This window comes from Impatiens glandulifera, chromosome 1 (genome assembly GCF_907164915.1).
Source record: "Impatiens glandulifera chromosome 1, dImpGla2.1, whole genome shotgun sequence".
In the NCBI taxonomy this organism is placed as follows: Eukaryota; Viridiplantae; Streptophyta; class Magnoliopsida; order Ericales; family Balsaminaceae; genus Impatiens; species Impatiens glandulifera.
In genome coordinates, this window is record NC_061862.1 from 48,076,492 (window position 1) to 48,084,851 (window position 8,360).

General features: G+C 32.3%; 1 pseudogene; it reads right to left on the bottom strand.

The window, feature by feature from the left end:
• Positions 1–3,740: 3,740 nt before the first annotated feature.
• On the bottom strand, positions 3,741–7,391 carry LOC124921431 (annotated as a pseudogene).
• Positions 7,392–8,360: the final 969 nt, after the last annotated feature.

Below are 8,360 nucleotides of genomic sequence, written 5' to 3' on the forward strand. Positions count from 1 at the left end.
CATATTATGTGTTCCTAATGATGAGGTTTTAAAGAAATATGTATTAGAGGAAACAAATTACTCTAGATATATTATTCACCCTGGTAGTACAAAGATATATCGAGACATGAGAGAGCATTATTGGTGGAACACATGAAAAGAGAAATTGCTCAATTTGTTTCACAATGTTTAACATGTCAACAGGTAAAGGCAGAACATCAAAGACCAGAAAAATTATTGCATCCTTTGTCTATTCCACAACAGAAATAGGAAGACATTTCTATGGATTTTGTATGCTACCAAGAACAAGAAGTGGAAATATCGTGGTATGGGTGATCGTTGATAGGTTAACTAAATCAACTCACTTCTTAGCTATTCCAACTAGATTTTTGTTGAACAATTTAGCACGTCTATATGTTAAATAAATTGTATGGTTGCATGGTGTTCCAAAATCTATTGTTTTAGATAGAGATAGTCATTTCGTCTCTCATTTCTAGAAAAATCTACATGAATGTTTGGGAACTAAGCTAAATTTTAGTATAATGTTTCATCCTCAAACATATGAGCAAACAAAAAGGATAAATCAAACAATGGAAGACATGTTTCATGCATGTATCATTGATTTTGGTTGATCGTGGGATGATCACTTTCCACTTATAGAATTTGCTTATAATAACAGTTATCAAGCAAGTATACAAATGGCTGCATACGAAGCATTGTACGGTCGCAAGTGTCGTTTCACTATTGTGTTGGGATGAGATAGACGAAAGAAGATTTATGGGACTTGAGATAGTACAAGAAACAATTGATAAAATTACGTGTGATCAAATAAATTTTGATCAATTCACAAAGTAAACAAAAAAGTTATGTTAAAGTTATTTTGATAATCATAGAAGAGACTTGAATTTTAAAATTGAGAAACATGTATTTCTAAAGGTATCTGCGATGAAGGGTGGTATGCAATTTGAAAAGCGTGGACAATTGAGTCCTTGATTTGTAGGGTCGTTTGAAGTATTATAGAAAATTGGGGATGTTTCTTATAAGTGCATTACCTCTATATTTGGCGGAAGTACATAATGTCTATCATGTGTCAATGTTAAGAATATATGTCCATAATAGTGATCATGTGATTGAACACACTCTATTGGAACTAGAGAAAGACTTATCATACAAGAGAATCCAATACGAATTGTGGATAGAAAAGAACAGGTTCTTCATCGATGCGTTATTAAACATGTCAAAGTTCAATGGAGTAATCATTTAGAAAAAGAAGCGACATGGGAACTGAAATCTAATATTAAAAAGAAATATCCACAACTATTTGAAGTAAATTCAAGTTTGGAGGAGCAAACTTTTTTTTTAGAGGTAAGAGTGTAATAGTTGTAAAGAGAAAATAAACATAAAAATATATATATATATATATATATATATATATATATATATATATATATATTTGGTTAAGTGCATGAGAGTGACACCTCAAAAGACCACTTAAGTTTATATATATATATATGGATGAAAAGTAAAGTTCTCTTTAAATCTATTTAGCAAAGATAAAGTAGTGAATGTTAGAGAAAGTAGGGATCTATTTAGCAAAGAGAAAGTAGTGAATGTTAGAGAAAGTAAGGAGGGTGAAAAAAGAGAAAGAAAGGTGTTCAGCAGATGGGAGAAGTTTGGGAAGAGAAGAGTTTAAGGCTTGGTTTAATTGGTATATCTAAGAGTTAGCTGGGTTAAAGATAAGAAATCTATTCTTGCTACAATTTAATTATATATATATATATATATATATTTTGTTGTTTCAAGATAGAACATATTTATTCCAAATAGGTTTATAAAAATATGGATCAAGAATGTATGTATAGATGATAAATTTTTAAACGACTTTTGATAAAATGAGGGTTTATGATAGATGATTTTGAAATAACTTTTGATAAAATGATGGTTTATAATAGATGATTTTTAAATGATTGTGATAAAGAACAGTTTATGATAAATGGTAATCAAAATAGTTTGAGCTTCTTATTTCGACAAAGACATGTAATACGGTATATTTGGACTTGAAAATATAGTTTTACATAATTATGACGATTGAACTATTTTTATTACTCTGGAATTGATCTTGTACTTGTCTATCTAATAATAGACTATTTGTGCCTCGAGTGCCGCTTATACCGGTTATGCATCAACGCAAGACCTTTATGTCTTGGTTGATGACTACTACGTCAATTCAAGACTTTTATGTATTGGTTAATGACAATTACGTCAATGCAAGACCCTAGTCTTGATTGGTGGTTATTGCGTCTATACAAGAATTTTATGTCTTGGTAGATGGCTTATTATTAAGTTATTACAATATTAGAGTCACTATCTTGATCCTAGAGATATTATAAGTATATATACAATTTTGTGATAAAGAATTTATACATCTATTTAAGATTGGTTTTCTCTCAATTTATACATTATTTTTGATCTAGATGTAGAAAGATGTGATTTTTTACTGGGCGTGTTTAGCTTATCCATTTAAATGGATTTCTTTAAGATAAGAACAAGGATTAGTCAGAAGGACGATTAGAAAGAAGACGGTATATATTTAGACTAGCCGGTAAAGAAGCTTAACACTCTATTTTATATTAGTATAGATGTATAGAGAGTGTACAAATATAAAAAGATAGTTTTTGTAAGAATGTGATATGTCATCGTCTATTTTGAGCTAATGTTGAAGGTCTTAGTCTATGGCAAAAGAATTATGTAAGTTTGAAAATTTTTGATGATGAATGAAGGTATTAGTCTATTATGTCAATGCTTAAAGATTTTTGGCTAGCCTAGCATGCTATTTATGGATAATGACATGCGACAATTGCACGCCTCATTTGTTTTGGTTCGGGGCATGACAAATTTAATGAAATTGATAAAAATTTTGACTTTTTTAGAGTCGTCGCGCAATTTTTTACTCGAGAAATTGAGAAAAGAAAAAATATTTTGCGTTTTTGAATACAACTTAGAGATCCTGAGAGAAAGGGCATCCACACTAGGGTTGTAAACGAATCGAATCGAAACGAATATTACTGTATTCGATTCGTATTCGTGAAACTATTCGAATATTCGTATTCGTATTCGAAATTTTTTCGAATAATTAATGTGATTCGTATTCGATTTGAAATTGATATTCGTATTATTCGATCCGATTCGAGTATTCGATTCGATTTTTTTAAAACATATTTTATACAATTTATTCGAAAATTAATATTTTTACATAATATATAACACTGTTCAATAAAATTACCTAATAAAAATTAAATAATAATATATATATGTACTAGGGTTTTAGAATAAATAATATTTATAAAATTAAAATTAATAAAACGGTATATATATATAATCGAATATTAGCGAATTCCGAATCGAATATCTTGATTTTGTATTCGTATTCGTTTATTAGTCAAATCGAATCGAATATTTTTATTCGAATTCGAATCACAAAATTACGAATATGAATATCAAAATTCGAATACGAATACCGAATCGAAACAAAAGTATTTGATTCATTTACAACCCTAATCCACACTAGGGCTGCAAATGAGCCGAGCCGAGCTCCAACTTGCTGAAGCTCGAGCTCGACTCGAATAAGTATTTATTAGCTCGACTCGAACTCGAGCTCGAACGAGCTTATAAATTTGAGCTCGAGTTCGAATTGACTATATTACCTACAAGCTTGGCTCGACTCGAAAGCTTGAACAAAAATTTAATTTTCAAGCTCAAACTTAAGCTCGAACTCGAACCAAATTTATTTATAAAATTAAAATATTAACCTTTCATACATATTAATAAAAACATGATATTTCAAAATTAAAATATGAAACAATCATAACTATTCAAAATTATGGATTCAGGAGCTACTCGATTTGAATCATAACTATACATACGATACAAGCATGAATTTTACCTTCCGTAGCTTCTTGGTCTATCACGGTGTGAAATTCAACTCGTCCTGCATCCTTAAGAAAGCTCAACTCCGGACTAACGGCTGGATATTCTAACCTGAAATTAAATCATCAACGCTCATATTTAAATATTAAAGTCCGAGACATTAATTAGACTATTAGAGGCTAGTTATAACTAACCCAACGCCTATAGAATAGGGGACAATGATTTGGCCTTCGTCATCTTGTAACAAGTATCCCATTGATCCATGAAAAACACCTACATCTCCCATTGTGAGAGTTGCAAGTGTTTTCCTGTGTCTAATCCTGTACCGGCTGCCTCCACTCCAATAAGTCGGACATCATTGTCTCCCACAAACTCATCGAAGAGACCTAGTGCGTTTGAACCGCTCCCAACACAAGCCACTAACACGTCTGGCTTGCCTCTCCATTTCTCCTTCGCTTGCAAGTCTCCTTTCCGATAATTGTTTGGAATCGCTTCACCATCTCCGGCAAAGGGTGTGGACCCACCGCTGTGCCGGAGAGGAAGTAACTAGTTTGGAGATTCTCGACCAGATCCTTTATTGCTTCCGATGTTGCCTCTTTAAATCCACCATCAACCGCTATCACCTACACGCATGCATATGGTTTTATAATCTGGATTACAGATCTATGTAGGAGTTGTACTGACATCATCTTACCTTAGCACCTGATAGATTCATGAGGATAACATTAGATGATTGTCTTTCCATGTCATGTTTCCCTATAAATATCTTACAATCCAATCCCAGCCTAGCGTAGGAATTCGTGACTGCGACTCCGTGCTGTCCAGCTCCCGTGGCTGCCACGATGTTCTTCAACCCCAATCGCTTGGCTAGCATAGCCTGCGGGAGAGCATTGTTTAGTTTGTGTGCACCTCCATGCACGAGATCCTCTCTCTTGAGATATATCTCGGGTCCTCTCCCGTTTTTGTCCTTGTAACGCTCAGAAAGTTTTTCAGCAAAGTATAATGGAGTTTCTCTTCCAACATAATCTCTCAATAGCGTTTCAAGCTCCACCTTTAAATACATTAAAAAAATATCATAAATCAATAAGGGTGTGTTTGATAGCCCTGGAATTGGCATTGGAATTGGAATTGGAGAGTCCATTCCAATTCTTATGTTTGTTAGACACTTTAATATTAAGAATTGGAATTGGAATTAGAATTCCAATGGAATTCAATATAGTGTAATTTGATAGTTCTCAATTCCTATCTTTTTAGGTCGGAATTGTAATTCCAAATTAACACATTTTTCATGTTTTTGACATGTTTAACACGTTTTTCACACATTAAATACGTTTTACACATTTTTAACATGTTTTTTACACGTTTAATATATTTTCATATTTTGGCACGTTTAACACGTTTTTGGCACGTTTAATACGTTTTTGGCACGTTTAATACGTTTTTGGCACGTTTAACACGTTTTTGACACTTTTAACACGTTTTTCACGTTCTTGACACGTCTAACGCGTTTTTGACACGTTTAACATGATTTTCACGTTTTTAACACGTTTAACACGTTTTTGGCACGTTTAACACGTTTTTGTCACGTTTAACACGTTTTGACACATTTAACACGTTTTTCACGTCCTTGACATGTTTAACACGTTTTTGACACATTTAACACGTTTTTCACGTCTTTGACACGTTTAACACGTTTAACATGATTTTCACGTTTTTAAAACGTTTAACACGTTTGACACGTTTTTTATGTTTTGGCACATTTTGCACGTTTTGGCACGTTTAACAAGTTTTCACATATTTAACACGTTTTTGACGCGTTTAACACGTTCTCACGTTTTTGACACATGTAACACGTTTTTTTTACGTTTTTGAAATGTTTAACGCGTTTTCACGTTTTTGACACATTTAACACGTTTTTTACGTTTTGACACGTTTAACACGTTTTGGCACGTTTAACAAGTTTTTCACATGTTTAACACGTTTTTGACACGTTTAACACGTTTTCACGTTTTTGACACATTTAACACATTTTTTTACGTGTTTGACACGTTTAACATGTTTTCACGTTTTTAACACATTTAAACATTTTTTTACGTTTTTGACACGTTTACCACATTTTTGACACGTTTAACACGTTTTTCACGTTTTGGCATGTTTAACACGTTTTTCACATGTTTGGAACGTTTAACACGTTTTTGACACGTTTTCATGTTTTTAACACGTTTAAAACGTTTTTAACACGTTGTTGTCACGTTTCACATGTTTTTAAAACGTGTGAAAAATATGAAAACGTGAAAAACGTGTGAAAAACGTGTGAAACTGTGTGAAAACGTGTGAAAAACATGTGAAAATGTGTTAAAACGTGTAAAAAACGTGAAAACGTTTATAAATGTGAAAAACGTGTTAAAACGTGAAAAATGTAAAAACGTGTTAAAACGTGTGAAAAACGTGAAAACGTGAAAAACGTGTGAATAATGTGTGAAAAACGTGTGAAAAACATGAAAAACGTGTTGTAATGTGTGAAAAACGTGAAAACGTATTAAAACGTGTAAAAAACGTGAAAACGTGTGAAAACGTGTAAAAAACGTGTGAAAACGTGAAAAACGTGAAAACGTGTTAAAATGTGTGAAAAACGTGAAAACGTGAAAATGTGTGAAAAACGTGAAAAACAAGTGAAAAATGTTTGAAAAACGTGAAAAACGTGAAAAACGTGTGAAAAACGTGTGAAAAACGTGAAAAACGTGAAAATGTGTGAAAATGTGAAAAATGTGTTAAAACGTGTAAAAAACGTGTGAAAATGTGAAAAAATGTCAAAAACGTATTAAACGTGCCAAAACGTCAAAACATATTTTAAAAGTTAACATTTTGAACTGATATTTTATTTTACAAACATTGAAATTAGAATTGAATTACAATTCTATCATTTCCCAAACATAGGAATTGGAATTGAATTACAATTCTATCATTTTTCCAAACATAGGAATTGAATTGTAATTCAATGTCAATTCTCATGGAATTGGAATTAGAATTCCAATGCCAATGCCAATGCCAATTCCAATTCCCCATCATCAAACACACCCTAATTGAACTTGAAACATTAACCATATACCAGGCACAAAACAGAAAGTTCGGAGAGAAAACTAACTTGAAACAGAGGATCGTCTAAGGCGGCATTGAGTTCACGTTCAAGGTGAAATAAACTAGTCATTAGGGTCTCAGGGACGAACTTTCCGCCATACTTACCGAAATTTCCAGAACTTATAATGCTATAATTGTTGTTGGGATGATCCAACATTCTTGTTTTCTCAAGAGAGAGTTTACTGAATCCAGGAAAAGATGGGATTGCCGTGGAATTAAGTAATGGAGGAAGATCATTAATCTTTTCTGCAGATTTCTGCTGACTTTTGATTTGTGTAACTTTTAGGAACATTGAATTGCAAGTGCTGAGTGAGTTCATCTTTTGGAGAGAAAGAGAGAAGAAGAATATCTTGGTGAAGAAATGAGACTCACGATGACGGCTTATATAATGAAAAATATGTTTTTCTAAAGGACAAATATAGAGTGAAATAATTTAATTAGTCTATCTTAATTTGTTTTCATTATATGGAAAAATTTAATTAGGATCGATCTTAAAGCCCTCTTTCCATCTCAATCTCCCATTCTTATGGTACATAATATTACGATATAATAAATCTAATCCCCTCTTCTAGTCTAGCGGAAACCAGAGGTAATTAAATATCTTTATCCTCCTTAAGAGGTTCTGAGTTTGAGTCTGTCAGACGGTAAATTTTGCGTCTTGTTAAATGGTTAGGTGTGTTTGCGAGGTATATATATTTAATCATTTGTGGCCATATTTTTTTAAGCGAGATAATCTGATGAATATTGAGTTTTGATAAAAAGAAAAAATATCAATTTATTTAGACTAAATATATATATATAGTTTATTTAAATATCGAATGGACTCGATCGAAATTGAGATCGGAAAGCAACCCTCCACCGGTCGAAAAGAAGTTGCCTTGGTCAGGAAGGAGGCCATGCATCTTCGGTAAAAAAAAGAGTCATCTTTCACGGTGGAATTGGTGTCTGTTATGTTTCATTTTCAGACAATGATGTTGTAGACTAAGGCGACGACGATATTGTAGCTCCTTCGTCTCCTTCATATTTTTAAATATTGTGTGTTTATGTTGTGTTCTAAAATTATCTTTAAACAATAAAGAATATTGATGTCAAAGTAGAAAAAAATGTTCAATAGTCATATAATTAAAATGTAATTAATATGAAAGATTACGAAATATTATATAGTAATACAAAAGTCGTAATAGGTCTTGAATCGGCCGGTCAAACATGACTTACACAAAAATGGCGATTATCCCTTAGTTAGAATGAATTGAGAGTGAGAATGAATATATAATTTGATTTGAAGACGATGTGAGTTTATTAGTGGAAATAAACTC